This window comes from Rhincodon typus, unplaced genomic scaffold (genome assembly GCF_021869965.1).
Source record: "Rhincodon typus isolate 14 unplaced genomic scaffold, sRhiTyp1.1 hic_rhity00000099, whole genome shotgun sequence".
NCBI lineage: Eukaryota > Metazoa > Chordata > Chondrichthyes > Orectolobiformes > Rhincodontidae > Rhincodon > Rhincodon typus.
The window spans coordinates 74,744-75,561 of record NW_025965737.1 but is presented as its reverse complement, the minus strand read 5'-3'; positions in this window follow the sequence as shown (position 1 = coordinate 75,561).

Below are 818 nucleotides of genomic sequence, written 5' to 3'. Positions count from 1 at the left end.
AAAGTTGAGACATTTGGTGAAATTGAGGTTTTTGACTTCTGAAGTGCTTATCTCACTCAAATAATCATGTTATTCAAACCAACATCAAAACTTGAGTAATTCAGTGAAGTTCAGATTTTGGTCTACTAAAGAGCTTAACTCAATGAATTCAGCATTTTATTTCAAACAGCATGAAGAGTTGAGACATTTCGTGAAGTTGAGATTTTGGTCTACTGAAGAGCTTAACTCGCTGAAAAAACAATTTTGTTCCGTCCAGAATCGAAAGTTGAGTCATTTGGTGAAGTTGAGATCTCAGCCTTTGAAGTGCTCAAATCGCTGAAATAAGCATGTTAGTCAAAGCAACATCAAAACTTGAGTAATTTGGTGAAGTTCGGACTTGTGTTTTCTGAAGTGCTTATCGTACTGAAATTATCATCTTAGTCAAAACAGCATTAAATATAAAGTTATTTGTTGTAGTTGAGATTTTAGACCTCTCAAGTGCTTATCTCGCTCAAATAAGTATGTTAATCTAACCGACATCAAAACTTCAGTGATTCGGTGAAGTTCAGATTTTGCACTTCTGAAGTGCTTATCTCACTCAAATCTGCATGTTAGTCTAAACAGCATCCAAAATTGAGTCTTTTGGTGAAGTTCAGATTTTGGTCTACTGAAGTGCTTATCTCACTGAAATAAGCATGTTGGTCAAAACAGCATGAAAAATTAAGTCATTTTTTGAAGTTGAGCTTTTTGACTTCTGAAGTGCTTATCTGACTCAAAAAAGCATGTTAGCCGAACCAACATCAAAACTTGAGTCATTTGGTGAAGTTCAGATTTTGGTC